The sequence below is a fragment of the Cheilinus undulatus genome, linkage group 15 (assembly GCF_018320785.1).
Source record: "Cheilinus undulatus linkage group 15, ASM1832078v1, whole genome shotgun sequence".
Lineage (NCBI taxonomy): Eukaryota > Metazoa > Chordata > Actinopteri > Labriformes > Labridae > Cheilinus > Cheilinus undulatus.
The window spans coordinates 39,174,385-39,189,064 of record NC_054879.1 but is presented as its reverse complement, the minus strand read 5'-3'; the positions used below and the strand labels follow the sequence as shown (position 1 = coordinate 39,189,064).

The window sequence follows — 14,680 nt, the reverse complement described above, 5'->3', positions numbered from 1 at the left end:
ATTGCTGAACATGCTACACACACATATAGGCTGAATTACATGGAAATACACATGCCCAGACAGGAAAATGCACTTATGGAGTGATGTCAGAGGGATGGCCTTGCTCTCGTTAAAGCGCTGCTGTCAGCTTTTTGGGGTTCAGTGCCTTGCTCAAGTGCATTTCACCAGTACTCAGGAAGTGACCTGGCACCTTTCCAGCTACCAGGCCAAAGTCCAGATATGGTCGGACCAGGACTTGAACCCAAGTCCTTCCAGACTGAACTACTGCAGCCCCCAATTAGGATAAAATTCCACCACCTTTTCTTTCCAACATGCTGCTAAACACCAATTTTTGCCACTTTCCGTCTATTTTACCTCTGTTAAACCAGTTTTGCCACTTCAGCAATTTTTTTTGCCATTTTTTACCCCTTTTCACCACTTTTGACCCATTTTGCCACTTTTGACCCATTTCTGTAGCTTTTATTTCAGTTTCACCACCTCATCTGTCCATTTTTAGTTTCATTTGACTAATTTTTGACACTTTTTAGTTCAATTTCAACAACTTGTTTGCCCATTGAGCCTTATTTGACAAATTTTTGGCACACTTCATCCAATTTTACCACCTTTTCTGCCCATTTCTGCAATGTTGCAACAATTTTTTTGCCTCTGTTGAACAATTTTTGCTCATTTTAGCCCAGTTTGCCACTTTTACAACATTTAAATTCTGTCAAGAAAAAAAGGATTTACATTTTAAGAAGGCTTTATATTACAGCATACATGAACCTAAAAAATACTTTCATAAGAGTGATTATTTTTCTGTTAAAAAATGAAAAATGGCTATCACAGATTAACTTTATTACGAATTATGATGTTACTGGCCTCCATGGGCCCTCAGTTTGGCTGGGCCCCGGAGAGTTCTCCCCTCTATCCTCCATACGGGTGGCCTTGGATATCAATCCAACAAATTTCCATTCTTTATATCCAAGCTCTGCATGAGTACTTCAGGATTAATGTCAACATGATTTAGAGAACAGGGTCAATATTTTTGTAGAATAAAGCCTGAAATATCTAAGTAAAGAAATCCCACCCTTGCAGTTTATCTGTGTCTGTTAAGAATGAGTCATTTCATTTAGCTAAATATAAATAATATATGGAGCAAAAAAGTCTTTGAGCATTCAGAGGGTTTTCTTCATGCTTTGATTTCCTCTCCAGGCTGTGCACATCACCACAGACATCTCTTTCATTTCTGTTTGAGATCAGACTGTGGATAAAACCTCCTGTACGTCCCTTTTTATTTCTCTCTCCATTAGTCAGAAGCGGTCTGCGCTCCGTCTCTCGTCTCTTTATGTGCGTCTCTGCCATGTAATGTGGCCCGAGGGGTTTGAGGTATTGTTCATGTCCACTCCAGCAGCAGGAGTGACAGCCCTTTGTCTACACACTGCACAAAACACACACTGTGACTACACACTGGGTACAATAGTTGGGGAGCGAGGCCGGGTCTAACATTAGATTTTAAGATAAATGGAGCAGGGAAAGTTGTTGTTGTTAATATTCTGTGTAGTTAGGCCAATGTGGGTCAAATGCCAAAACTAGGTGATAACTGTGTAGGCTCTTAAAGTGTGTATGAAGCTCTGTCTCACACATGTACACTGTCTAACCTTTACATTTTTATACTCTTTTAGGGTTAGGCTAACATGTGAGTGGTTGTGAGCTGATGTCATTCTGTCATTCTACAAATGCCCTACATGTCAGGCAGTGATTGGAGGGAGCAACACCGCCCTCTGATGGGGAACACTGAAGAGAAAATTTAACCAAAAAGAATGACATCATTTGCCTTTGTACACATCACAATTCATGCATTTTCCTTTTCTTTGGTGAATTTGTATTAAGAGGCGTTTTCGGGCAATAATGGACATGAATTTATATACAAATGCCTTTGTGCTGCTGAGCAGTTGTAGTCTACAGTGGCCATAAAAAGCACCACTGTAGAGTTTTACCCTTTTATTAATTTTGGAAATCAGTCATAGTCAACATAGTTTGGCTTTTTTGACAAATTACAAAAAAACCTCTTTATCGTCAAAGTAAAAGCAGATTTCTAAAAAGCAATGCACAAATAAGTGATTGCATAAATATTCACCCCTGTCAAGTCACTATGAAGTAGATGCACCTTTGGCTGCAATCACAGCAGCTGTAAGTCTGTGTGGAAAGGTCAGGATCAGGCTTGCACATCTGGACACTGCCTTTCTACTCCATTCTTCTTGGCAAAACTGCTCAAGCTCTGTCAGGTTGCACAGGGCAGGCCCTTTTCAAGTCCAGCCACAACTTCTCTGTTGGACTGAGATTGACTCGTCCACTCCAGAACATTCACCTTGTTGTTTTTAAACCATTTCCATGTAGCTTTCGCTGTATGCTTCGGGTCATTGTATGACTGGAAAACAAATCTTCTCCCAAGCTTTAGTTCTATTGCAGATTGATTAAGATTGTCCTCCATGACTGTCTTTTTTTCATTTTGCCCTCTACCTTTACAAGCTTTCAGGGGCCAGCTGCTAAGAAGCACCCCCACCGCATGATGCTCCCACCACCATGTTTCACAGTGTGGATGGTGTTTGTGGTGATGTGCAGGGTTTGGTGTCCACCACACAATAACATTGAACCACCTGTTAACCAATTTTTGCTACTTTAACCACAATATTCGTCACTTTTAACCTACTTCTGACACTTTAAAAATCCCATTTCACCACCTTTCCACCCAATTACTGCCACCTGTAGGCCATTTCCTTCCTTTTAAACTCTTTCCAACACTTTTTCTACCTGTCTTTGCCACTCTTAACCTATTTTGCCACTTTTTTATCGATTGTTGGCTCTGTTGACAATTTTTTGCCATCTTAAACCAATTTGTCCCACTTGTAACCTATTTTCGCTACTCTTAAAGTCCCATTTCACTGCCTTTTCTGCCCATTTTGCAGCTTTTATTTCATATTAATTCTGTTTTAAGAAAGGGGTCTACATTTTTAGGGAGGCTATATACTATGGCATTAATAAACACATAAACAAAGATTATGTTTGTTGATTTGATAAGAGCTGTTATTATTCAGGTTAAAAAGTGAAAATGATTTTGCTGACCTCCATGGGCCCCATTTGGCTGGACCGCTGAAAGCTCTCCCCCATTATCCCTCTTTATAGCCGGCCTTCCCTAGGAGGAATACATGGGCTTCATGTGACGTCACTTAAACCTATAAAAAAAAGGCCCTGATACACACCTTCAGTCAGGAGTGGTTTTAAACCTTTATTTGCAGGTAAAATAAATCAACTTCCTGCTTTTAGCAACCCAATTCCTGACATTCAGCACGCCCTCTGCTGGTCCTCAGCAGAAAGCCCTTCCCTCAGTGTACTTGTAGTGTATTGTACCTCCATGCCGCCTCCCTCTCTAATACCACCAACCACAATGGCCAGGCTCGTGTGAGGAGCTCGTGCCTCGTACTGTCAGCACTCACAGTGAGGAGCCTCAGCAGCAGCAGCACGAGCGGCGGCGGTTAGACCGGGAGGCAGGCGGATGAATATGACACCGCTGTGAGGAAAAGGTAGGTAAATGAAGTGAAAAATGGCGATGCTGTGTAGGGTAAACCGGCTGTATCTTTGCCAGAAGCCGGAGCCACATCCCCTCTCAGGAATTACTGATGAAGTTCAAAGCTGCCGTCGTGGAAAAATGGTCTCTTCCTCACCGGGCGGACGGAGACGTTAGCCCTGCTAACCTAAATTCATATACGTTGTTAGCTTGTGGTAGTGGGTTGTTTTTTTTTTTTCGGCCCCGTTTCAGCGTCTTTTTCCGCTGAAAAGAAGCAGTACATGAGGTGATAGTAGCTTTTGACCTGCTGTGGGCAATGTCGCTGACAGAACCAGAGCTTTTGTAACCGAAGCTGCTCTGTTCTATAAATTAACAGCATTTATAGAGAAGCTGCCGTTTCAGGTTGGCAGTGTGAGTCGCCATCGCTGCACAGCTGGATGACCGAAGCCTCTTCACGTGCCTCCTCTCCCTCAGGACTCCAGAGTCATGATGCTGCAGTGTTACCGTGAAGCACATTTATTATTGAGCAGTGCTGAAAGGTCCTGTACCGAGAGGTGTAACAGTGTAGATGCATGAGTCACTCCCTGGGAGCAAATTCTGATCAAAGAAAGTGGTGTTGGCAGTGCTTTCACCATTGTTCCATTTAAAAAACATGTTTTCTGGCTGGAAGGTTACTGTGTCACAGGTGCAATGAGAGATGGAGCTACCTTATGGTACCTCAGAGGATCATGAGGCTTGGGTAGTAAGGTGTAATGCATGATGCATAAAGAGAGATGTGTTTACAGATGTGAAAGCTCTGCTCTTGCAGCAGGAATGCATCGTGGTATTTCTCCCACCTCTCTCCCTCTTCTGTATTTTTATTTAGTTCCACATGAGCGGATCAGAGTTTGCATTCCAGAGAACTGTGTCAGGTCTTAACTTTCTCCTTTTACTGCAGGGTGAGTGCGGGGTTGTGTGAGTGGGTGTGTGCTGCAGGGTGGGAGTGGCAGAGACTCACCATCTAGTCACTCAGCGCCACAGACCCAGATACTTTTTATGAAGAATCAGGCATTTAAAGGAAAATGCACAATCAATCAATTATATAATTTATAACTGAAGTTATCTCAATACACTTTACAAGGAGGGCAGGTTTAGACCATCCTCAATGATGTGGCTTATAATAATAGACCAATGAAATTATTAATATTATAATAAAGATTATACCAGTGTTTCTCAACCCTGCTTAACCAAAGAGCCAAACTGTTGAAAAATACATTTGCAAAGGCCACAATCTAAGTGGGGAAAAGTGGCCAAAAATGGCTTGAAGTAGCATTAAAATAAGTTAAAGTTGGCAAAAATGGTCCAAAAGTGGCAAAAACGTGGCAAAAAGTGACCAAAATGGGCAAAAAGCAGTCAAGAGTGTCAAAATAGCGCAAAAAATAGGAAACAAGTGGTATTTAATGGCAAAAGGCAGCTTAAGTGAGCAAAAAAAATGGGAAAAAGGGCTGAAATGGGATGGAAGTGGCTAGTAGAAGTTGCAAAAATGAGTTATGAAAATGGAAAAAAGTGGTATTTAATGGCAAACGGTAGCTTAAATGGGTGAAAAGGGGTGGAAAATGGTGATAAAGGGCAAATATGAACCAAAAGTGTAACCTGACATGCCAGATGGATTTGTTTCACACATCTATCTGGGAAAGCTTTAATAGGAAACTTCTGGGAAAAGGCAGAGGTTTTGAAAAAAACTCATAGTGTGATTGGATGAACATTCTGTCCGTCACATCTCTACGGGCCAATCAGAGCAACAAAACATGTCACGTAGCAGCTACCGAGGAAAAACCCCAAAAATGGCGACTATAGACATTTAAGTACTCGACTTTTGTTGTCTTTGAAAAGAAAACAACTCACTGCTGTTCTTTGGTGCTTCTTTTAACAAAGAAATGTTGTCAATTTCTTATAAAACTGGCACTTTAGCAGCATTCATGCTAAGCTCTTCCACCATAATTGCACCGGCCTCCTGTTGCTGCTTGTTAATGTCACGACTCTGCCACGCCCTAAAGTACTGCCCCTCGTCGCTGATTGGCCCTGCCATTTTCTAACTGGGCCCAAATGGTTCAGATGGGAATGTTGCAAGATGGATTCGCCAGTGAAAAACAAAGAAATGGGCGTATCCATCTGCTTTGCAAGGTTACCAAAAGTGGCAAAAATGGGAAAAGGGGGTACTTAATGGCAAAAGGCAGCTTAAATGGGTGAAAAGTGGCAAAAACAAAGGATGGAAATGGCAAAAATGGGGAAAAAGTGGCAGAAAGAAGTGGCAAAAGTTGGGGGGAAAAAAAGTGGTGTTTAATGGCAAAGAAAGCTTAATTGGGTAAAAAAGAGAAAAAAAAATGGTGAATAAGGGCAAAAATGGGATAAATCTGGCAAAAATTGGATAAATGAGATAAGTTTGACAATTACAACCTTCTGTACAAGTCTGGGAAACAAAGTGATTAATGTGATTAATTTCAGAGGTCAAAGTTTCCCTTTTCTAAGGTTTTCTGGGGAATAATATTTCAAATTAAGACATAAAAGAGCCACAAATAATCACAGAAGAGCCACATGTGGCTCAACAGCCACACATCGAGTATCCCTGGATTACACCTTACTATAAGAAGACCAGCGTTAATTTATAATAGCAGTAAATTCGTATTACTCTGGGATTCATTGAACCTGTTTTAGTTACAATTATAGATGTTAGTGTGATGTTAAAAGATGAAGCAATGATCACTGTTATACCAGCATTAGCAAAAATAATGGCATTGAAGTGGAAGATGTGTAACATATAAAGGTGATGATAGAAATGCAGTTTTAGCTGTTTTTAAGTTCACTTTAAGATATGAGATAATTATAATAGTTATTATAATTCTACTATTACACTATCATTAATACTATTATTACAATAAGAAGAAGAGGAAGAGGACCAAGAAGAAGAAATGTAGGTGTTAGGGACAGGTGTCCACAGCAGCAGGATGCCCGTCCCAAACATCCTGATGAATCTAGGCGCTACAGGGCCAGGAAGAATCCACGGAGACAGAAGTGACAGAACTAGAGCATAAAGACTCACAGCACATAATATGCAGTAATATGATATGAATGCATACAGAGATAAAGAGAGAGAGTGAAGCTCAATGTGCCATGACCCCCTGGCAGTCTAAGCCTATAGCAGCATAATTTAGTAAGGACTGGTCTAGGTCTGAGCCAGTCTTAACTTTAAGCTTTATCAAAGAGAAAAGTCTTAATACCAGTGATATCTGTGGAGGTTTAGTCATAAAAATTTGACTATTGCTGGTTTTATTAGTTCTTCATCTTTGGCTCAGTTTGAGGGATGATAGAGGAATGGCAGTGTCACGTTAATCAGCAGCTGTTAGTCCGGGTCATCTCGGGTCCATGGAGGGATTGGAGAGTGTGATCACTGTGAATAACACCGTCTGTGTCATGCGTTCTTTGATTTGATTTTAGAGGTCTTATCCAGCTTACAGGACAGCACATGTTTTTCATTTTGATTTGTTATATTTAAACTAAAACATCATTCAGCTCGAATAGTCAATCCCTTTGAATTTCAGAGGAGATTAAAATCACCAGAAAGTTTGAAAATCAGTTAACAACTGGCATATATTTTGTAATGATGCACACATTCTGGTGGTTTGGAGGCTTAAATGTATTGTTATGAAAAAAACAGCATGGTAGCTTATGGTAAGATATGATATAATACAGTATGACAGGGTGTCCAAACTACAGCCAGTGGGAAACTATGGCACATAAATGATTTGTTATTGGTCCTTAGCTGTAAAATATGAAACGTGGCCCACATTAACATGAAGCCACAGCTTGCTTGTATTAGATTTCTCAGGCTGTGACAGTATATAGAGAGCTGTGCTTCCATTAAAACTTTTTTTAAGAAATTTTGTAGACAAACTTTTTTTCCAAGATAAAATTGAACAAACCAATGGTGAACATACTGACAATCACTATTAATTTTGGACTTAAACTGTACTTCCAAGTACATGTGTGAAATACTAAACAATGTCATGCTTAAACAGTTCCTGAATCAATCCTTTTGAGAGAAAAAAAGTCTAGTAAAAAGCAGTTTTTTAATCAGAAATGATTCCAATAAATATATTAAAAAGACATCAACAGAGCATCTAAGTAAAGGTTTAACTTCTCTGTGTAAGAGGCTCAAACAAAAATAATTTTGTGTCTGTTTTTTTTTTTTTTGGAGTGATGGAGGGTCATGTCAGGGTGACAGGATACCAAAATAAATCACTGAAATCTGCAATCTAATTGGTACAGTTGTATCGGATGTGCTGGATTTCTAAACTCATCTGCAATAGTGTGACATATCAAAGTGACCCAGTCATCACTTAGAGAACTTCTTTCTCTAACATAATAAAAAGTAAGTTGCCCCTGATGAAAGACATTGGGACACCCCTGCAGTACAGTAGGCAATATGTGGCCCAAGATGATATCATCACATTACAGTGATTCTATGATAATTCATTTATTGTGAGACTTGATAATTGGTCAATTGCATATATGGCATATATTCAGCCAAAATGCACACAGTTTGGTGGTTTTAGGTGATGGTGTCATTTTGCTCTTTAAAAAAAAATCTGCTACAACTGTGCTTTATGGAGCACCGTTTGGAAATTGTAGTATAACCTTGATTTGAAGTGCAGTATATGAATGCAGTTGATGACCCCTGATCTACAGTAGATATTGGGACTATCCTGAAAGAGACATTCCATATGGCAGGGTCAATTTAGCCTTTAATTTTCATGATCATATTGTTAGTTCTTTGCAGTAAGGGTATTATTTTGGAGTAATACAAAATTAAAGAGGTAACACATTTAAATCCACATTTAGGTGTTATCCCCCTTACTCGACTCATGTCTGGGCACAAGATCATAGAAAAAAAAAAACAGTTTAACAATCTCTCTGTGTTCACTTCTACAGCTGCACCTGAAGCTTTAAGCTTCCTTTCTCTCTCCTGCTGAGCTTTGTCAAACTATTATTGACAAAACCACATTACCTGGTGTGAGGGTTCACAATTAAAGCACTTCAGAAAAGTAACAATCACAGACTTTAAATTTAAAGAACTTGTTAGATGTAGCACATTTCAGTGAGTTATCTTAGCTTAGTGAGATGAGGTGGCTAGTGATTACATCTACCTATCGGACTTCATTTAATGCCTCAGCCCCCTTTTTAAATAATTATGGACTTTAAAAAAGTGAGTCATCAGTTAAACACACCTTATATAAGCCGTTATGGTATGAATCTCAGCAGCTTTGGGCTGAAGACAAACTAAGTGGATCTATTGCAGCTTACAGCTTACATTAAAGCAGCAGACAGGCCGGCAGGGCCCACTCGCTTGCTGTATGTTGCTGTTACTATAATGATGAAACTTGGAGAGAAAATGACATACATTTTGCCTTGTTGCTATGCTTAAATGCTAATTGCACTGACATAAACAGGTGACATTTGGCTTGTTAACTGGCTGCTCCTCAGTGTCAAGCCAAACATGCTGATGATGGAACTCTGTCTGAGCTGTTGTCTGTCACATATTCTACCATTTGCATTGGTTATGCCACTTTTGTGCACTAAAAACTACAATATCTAAGTGGCTTAAAGTCATTTGGAGTGACACTTTGGCTTTTTGTAGTATTCTGTAGCTGTGCAGTGTGTGTGGATGAGGGGTTGGAATGGCAGGGGGACTCATGATAAGCTTCAATAGACTAGATTGTCCATAGTAATAATACTACGAGGTTACACCAATTCTGCACTAGTCAGTATTTTGCTACAACATCATCATCATCTTCACACTGCTTTTTAACATTATCTTGCTGTCACCATTTTTCTTCTTCTGCCTTTTTCTTCATGTGAACTCTTCAGGTGGTGATATGAGTTGCAATGCTGAGGAAGACTTTCTAAAGTGTTGTGTTTTTAGATCAGTGGTTTGCCCTCGTGATTTGATAATTGTTCCACAAAAGTCAGGACAGATACTAGGGCTGGATAATTAATCAGAAATCAGCTCAAATTATGGCCTGCTGCAATATTCAAATCGCAGACGTTGCAATATTTTTCAACCTGAAATTTCTGTCAAAATACTGGTTTCAAGCTTTTCTTTGCAGCAGAGATGTTATGCATTACATATTATGCAATCATTCAATTGCATAGTCTACAAAAAAATTATACTTCATTTTTGTACATTTTTCTGATTATATATGAGAATGACATAAAAATTAGCATTCCTTTCAATACAGCAATTTGCAAAACCAGTCAAACTCATCACAATTACTTAATTTTTCTAAATTGTTCACCCCCAGTTTTAACTAATATTGTGTGGGTTATAATATAGAAAGATTTTCTGCTTGTGTTGGTTATAAAATACATAAGATGAGGATTTTAAGAAATGATTGCATATCAAATCGCAATGGCAATGGTGGGGAAAAAAATCGCAATTAGATTATTTTCCCAAATCATTCAGCCCTTACAGTTACACTGTGGTGTCTTTATTTTGTCCCACCCTTATTATAGACCAGAGTTGATCATCTAATTAAGAAAATAATCAGCATAATTATCAGAAATGCTGTTGTGTGGTATAGTAGTGTGCAGATTGCTTTGAATGAGTGAACAATAAGGGAGGTAAAGTAACCCAGCAGTCCACCAGCTGCTGCATCTGGCAGATTATGGCGTGATGCCACCAGAGCAGAGAGCACATAAAGGGTGGACGGCACAAGGGCTGATGGGTGTGAGCGAGGGCACAGATGTGATGGTACTGAAGCTCTGCTCTACATATTCTATGAGGGGGGGATCTGCACCAGTAAGGGTGACAACAGCACATTACTCCTATTTCAAATTCTCTTTTTTTTTTCCAGATTCGAGGTCATAATCTTTGAAGCCAAAGACTTAGACTAAAATCCAACATTCTCAGAGTCATTATTAATTCATGAACGGACTCAGCAGAGGAAAAAAAGCTGGAAAAGAATCTGACCTATCAGACGTTAAAGCTCTCGAGAGAGAGAGACCCACCGTATTTGTTGCATGAGTCCATGTATAAAAATGCATCAAAATCACAACATGTGCCTGACCATGCGTGATTACAGTATCACCCTACTGTGCAGCACCCACTAAACAAACACACTAATGAGTGTTTGTTTTACATTAGTGTCACTTTCTGCCCGGGTGAGTCTCTTCCCGGTGCAGCCGAGCAGAACGGTCTTCAGCCGAGCAGCCATGCTTCACTGGACGATCCATTTTCTCCTCAGAGTCCCCCGTATCAGAGGACTACTGAATATTTTTGGGGGGGTTATAGGAGCCTTGCGTCTCTCCCAGCGTTGTTATCTCCGCATGCTTTATTCATAGTTCTCCTTGGTTTGTAACTGATAGTTTTTCTTACCCTGTGGCTGCGATTTTCCACATGGCCTGGTTCTCTGTGCCTCTTCAAGCTCGTCTCGTGCATGAGTGGCCCCCTCATAGGGAATCATCTTGGCCCACATACCGCTGCCACGCGTTCAGATATTGGCACTTAGGAGGTTAACGGCTATTATTCAAATCACAGGGGTCATTCATTTAACCGTGCCGGTGCTGGGTGTGAAGAGAGGCCGTTGTTTGTGCCCTCTGACTGTGCAGCCCCCCCCCCTCACATATTAGTCTATCACACAAATATACTCTCTGCAGGGGTGATTGATCATTGCAGCTAGATGGGCCCTCTTGCTCTTGTTGCCATGGTAACAGTGGACGCTCCAGATGTGTTCCAGTGATGAGAGATGTGACTCCTCTTTTCTCTTGTTTAAAATTTGATGCTGTGAGATCAGCTTTGATGCAGTGAGTGATATGTTTTATTAAAATATTAATGAAATCTCTGTATATTTACAGCTCTGGACTTGTTCAACATATGCTGCCCTGCTTTTTATAGCACATATCACTGGAGGCTGAAATAAAATAGTATTACTTTACATTTAAATTGATTTTTAATAATACATAATGCCAAATCATTGGTTTCTCATGCACTAGCTGAATTATTCAAAATATTTAATAAAACCAGAGGAAAACATTGAACCAGTCCATCTTAATGTAAATCACCCACAGTGCAGCATCATATTCAAACCATCATTTTCACACTGTAATCTCCATCGTAATATGCTGATGGAGCTGTTTTACTGTTTACATGTTTACATGCTCCACTGGCTACAGAGATGACAAATAGTCTGCAAATGATGAGTAGAGGAGAATAATCCCGTCTAGTAAAATGAGACAAGGCTGGGGATGGTTGTCAGGACAACAGCCAGGAGACAGACAGGGTGCAGATTGAGGTCTAAATGAACAGACATGCACGGTGAAGCACTGAGACTTCCTTATGCAGCCTGCAGCATACATTAGAGCCCAGGAAGTCTGATACACTCAGTCTGACCTCAGAATTACTTGAATAAGAAGTGAAATAATAGAGAGGGTGTTTGCATAAAATGATAATATGTTTATAAAGAATAAAGGGACATTTGTCTGTTTAAAGCAAGAGAAAAGTCTCTAAAGACAGCAATACAGCTCGTTGTTTTATCTATTTATTCCCTTGTTTTTGGTGTGATGTATTTTTTACAGCATCTATGGACTCCTAAGTTATTTCTTAAAGTCGTGTTTAAAGCCACTGTAAGGATTTTAGTTTTGTATTGATTTTGTTGACCTCTGTTGACAAAGTGAGATGTCTACTCTCTTAGCTGATTTTGCCCTGAATACAATACAATACAATACAATACAATACAAGAACTTTATTTATCCCAGAAGGGAAATTCAATCGTCTGGGAGTCTCATCTGTTTACTTTTTTTGGTATGTGTGTGATGTTTTTTAACAAAAACGCAAACATGTCAACCCCATGATTCTTTACGGGGCTTCAGCTACAGGACCAGTATACATAGACACTGAATACACTCCTGATCAAAATTTTAAGACCAGTTGAAAAATTACAAGAATTTACATTTTGCGCTGTAGGATCTTAAGAAGGTTCTAGAGCTTCAAAATGCAAAAAGAAGAAATGGGAGCGAGACAAAAAAAAAATTGAGTAGGCAATTTATTGAAAACAACAATTAGACTGAAACAGGCTGTTCATCAGCTGATCAAAAGTTTAAGACCACAGCCTTGAAAAGCCAAAATCTGTGCAAAAATGTGGATTCAATGTCATTCTCTGTCAGGTCTTCACGCTCTCATGACCTCCTGATGGCAAAGGCAAAAAAGCTCTCTGTCTTTGAACGTGAGCAAGGCCTTTAGCAGCGCACCATCACTGCTGAGGTTGGCTGCAGTAAGGCAGTCATTTTGAATTTCTTAAAAGATCCTAAGGGTTATGGAACCAAAAAGTCAAGTGAAAGACATGGGACAACCCTCGACCCTAATTAAGGCTGGTGCCGACTGCAGCCCAATAACCATCAGACGGCATCTGCGAGGGAAGGGCTTAAAAAAACAAAAAACGTCTTTGAAGGCCTCATCTCCTTCAACGCCACAAAATTGCCCGTTTGGACTTTGCAAGGAAGCACCAAACATGGAACATTGAAAGGTGGAAGAAAGTTTTATTCTCTGATGAGAAAAAATGTAACCTTGACGGTCCTGATGGCTTCCAACCTTACTGGCATGACAAGGAGATCCCACCATCATGATATGGGGTGCTTTTTCCTTCAATGGAACAATGGAGTGTCAGGTTGTGCAGGAGCTTCAAACAGCAGCCGGCTATATGGAGATGTTGCAGCGGGCATCCATCATGACTGAGGGCCCTCGTCTGTGTGGTAATGACTGGGTTTTTCAACAGGACAGTGCTGCAGTTCACAATGCCCGCCTGACAAAGGACTTCTTCCAGGACAATAATGCCACTCTTTTGGACCATCCTGCCTGTTCCAATGATCTAAATCCAGTTGAGAACATTTGGGGATGAATGGCAAGTTTACAAAAATGGACATCAGTTCCAGACAGTGGATGCCCTTCATTAAACCATCTTCACCACTTGGAGCAACGTTCCCACTAGCCTCCTGGAAACACTCACATGCCGAAATTAATTTTTGAAGTGATCAACAAGAACAGTGGAGCTACTAATTACTGTCCTTTTTGTTTAACTTTTATTTCTGTTTTGAGGGGGTTTTCAGGGGTTTTTTGAGCTGTGGTCTTAAACTTTTGATCAGCTGATGAACAGCCTATTTCAGTTTAACTGTTGTTTTCAATAAATTGCTTACTCATTTTTTTTGTCTAACTCCCATTTCTTCTTTTTGCATTTTAAAGCTCTACTTTGAACCTTGCTAAGATCCAACTGTGCAAAATGTAAATTCTTACAATTTTTCAACTAGTCTTACAATTTTGATCAGGAGTGCATTTGTAGTTCATGAAACCAGTCACTGATATTTGGAACTGATAAGCATTTATTATGGGAGACAAAATTGTATCTCTGTGACCAAAGTAAAATTATGAAAAGAGAAATGAGAATTTACAAAGATCAACTCATTAGCAGTGGGAAAACAGGAAGTGATGCTATATGCTCACTGTGTCAATGGCACTCAGGCCTCAGAGTTGATTGGCTGGTACTTTTGTAACATCCAGCCGGTCAGATAGTGTTGTGGGTGGGACATCAGGTGACACTGTGGAGAGGGAAAATTAAGACAGAAGTGGAGCACACCTAGCAGCAGAGCAAAACTAGCTCCAATTTGAGCTGAGAAATTTTATTGGTGATTGGTAAAATAAAATGTTAATTTAGAAAATCACCCAAAAGCTGAATAGTAGTCCTGATAATCAGTAGACTCCTACTCTTTACAGTTAAAAAGAGAAAACAAAAAGGTCTGGCGGTGTGTTACTGGGCACTTTCTCTGACACCAGACCTACCTTATGGCATTGAAATCATTACAGAGAAACACTCAGCCTTGTTGGTTATGGTCTTATAAACTTTTAATTGTCATATGTTCCCAAACTTTTCAGCCCGTGACCCCCAAAATAACACCACCAGAGACTGAGGACCCCCACTGTCCCTGGAGGTGGTTAAAGCATGCAATATTGCACAAAGAATTATGTACATATTTTATATTTTAAGGAGTTTTGTACACCTTATTTTCATTTAAACACAAATCTCACTTGTGATTTTACTTAAGGATAATTTA

The 14,680-nt window shown here is 39.9% G+C and overlaps 1 protein-coding gene across 1 annotated transcript in view; it reads left to right on the top strand.

The window, feature by feature from the left end:
• The first annotated feature begins 3,408 nt into the window (after nucleotides 1-3,408).
• LOC121523115 (vang-like protein 1) overlaps nucleotides 3,409-14,680 on the top strand; it is a 36,156-nt gene continuing 24,884 nt past the window's right edge. The window contains exon 1 of the mRNA XM_041807887.1: nucleotides 3,409-3,560. The gene's annotated coding sequence lies outside the window, so the exon portion shown is untranslated. The remainder of the gene's footprint in view (nucleotides 3,561-14,680) is intronic.